Below are 1,794 nucleotides of genomic sequence, written 5' to 3' on the forward strand. Positions count from 1 at the left end.
TCAGTGACACAAAAGCTTTCTCCACTTGTAACACTTAGCTTTCTCCTTCCGCTCCTTTTCTTCCATCTCCCTTTTTTTCTCTTTCTTTTCCTTCCCGATTTTTTGGAACCAAGAGACCTGACTTTCTACCACTTCTCTCAGGAAACTTAGAAGAGAACTTCACCCCTGGGAACTTGCTTTCCTCACATGTAGACGCAGCAGACTGGACTACAGCTTACCACCACCACCTGCTGCCATCAAGTCGACTCCCAGTCAAGGAGACCCCATGTGTGTCAGAGTAGAACTGTGCTCCGTGAGGTTTTCAATGGCTGATTTTTGGAAATAAATCGCAGGCCTTTCTTCTGAGGTGCCTCTGGGTAGACTCAAACCTCCAACCTTTCTCTGAATAGCTGAGCACGTTAACTGTTTGTACGACTCAGGGACCACAACTTAGGAAGCTGCCATCAGGGCTGAGATAGTTGAAGGAAGGAGTGAGAGTCTGGAGCCCTCTGCAAAGTGCTCTCCCCAGCCTACCCAGAGTGGTCTCCATAGGAAGCCTTGTGACTTCAGGGTTCCAAACCCTGATCACTCAGGTCTCTTCAGCTTTAGTGATATTTTTCTTCTTCTGTCCCGCCCACACTTGGCACCACAGGGGCAGGAGGAAAGCACTTGCTAGCCCTCACGCCAAGCATGCGGAGGCGGTGCTTTCTCTCGGGTGTCACAGAGGGTATGTCACCCTCTGTGAGGCACACCATGGCCAGTGCAGGGCTGTGACCTTGGGCAAGCAGCCTCCTTTGCCTCAGGAAGAGGCTCCCAAACAGGGGCCATAAAACGGGGCTGCAGAGACCAGTGAAGTAATGTCTGAAAACATTTGTGAGATCTTTGGCTTTCCAAAGCATTTTTCTTTCAAATTCTAGAATGAGGCTCTCCCTTAAAAGAAAAGAAAAGAAAAGAGAAGAAATTGGGCCATTTATGGCCTGGGTTTAAATACATTGTGTACAATAATCCCATGGCCTCGTGGTGGTTGAGTCCACAATCCTGGTGCAAGGCCAACTTGCAACCATTTGAATTATTTATCAATTTTTTTTTCTCATGCACACACGGATGTTAAAATCATTTTTTAATATAGTCTTAAAAATACACTCCAGGTTCATGACCTCAGCTTCGGGGAATCATTACCTCCTCATCAGTTGACAGCATCAGTAATCAGTCAGCTCCAAAGGGCTTGTTTGCTTTAAAAAGAGTGACTCAGCCCTGGTCTCTAGAGCATTTTCTGGTGGGATAGAGGTCTGGGTTCAAACTGAGTTTTTCACCACTGGGTAAGTTTGAGTAAAGGCAGGCTGGGACGATGGTGCTGCTTTTGCAGAAGATTGAACAAGGGGTTCATTTGGATTGCAGGAAGCTGCAGAGGTTCTAGAGCCTTCTTTGCAGTGAGAATTTCAGATGCAAGGCCTGCCAGGATCATTTGCCATCCGAAACGTGACCTGATCATATTGATTTTCTTTGAAGGTCCAAGACCAGGAGTCTGGGACATGAGGCAGAAAACACTGATGGATTTTCCAAGCTGTCCTTAAGCCTCAAACCATGAAAATTTGTACCAGCAGAAGAAGTGTGCTCATTGGAATTTTGCTCCTTTGGGAGTTGATGTGAAAATCCTGATAATCTTCGCAAACCAAGCCTCTTCAGAAGGCTGTGGGATGTATAGCACATATTAGGAATTCTTTGAACTGAAGTCTCTGATCAAACAGGATTGTTAGATTGGACTTTATGAAATTATTGATATTTAACCTTTTTTTTTTACTTACAAAAATGGCA

The 1,794-nt window shown here is 45.4% G+C and overlaps 1 long non-coding RNA gene across 1 annotated transcript in view; it reads right to left on the reverse strand.

The window, feature by feature from the left end:
- LOC111822696 (uncharacterized) overlaps positions 1-693 on the reverse strand; it is a 28,178-nt gene extending 27,485 nt beyond the window's left edge. Inside the window, exon 1 of the long non-coding RNA XR_002825825.1 lies at positions 514-693. This is a non-coding gene — a long non-coding RNA (uncharacterized LOC111822696). The remainder of the gene's footprint in view (positions 1-513) is intronic.
- Between the last annotated feature and the right edge of the window lie 1,101 nt (positions 694-1,794).

This window comes from Trichechus manatus, unplaced genomic scaffold, assembly GCF_000243295.1.
Source record: "Trichechus manatus latirostris isolate Lorelei unplaced genomic scaffold, TriManLat1.0 scaffold00195, whole genome shotgun sequence".
Lineage (NCBI taxonomy): Eukaryota > Metazoa > Chordata > Mammalia > Sirenia > Trichechidae > Trichechus > Trichechus manatus.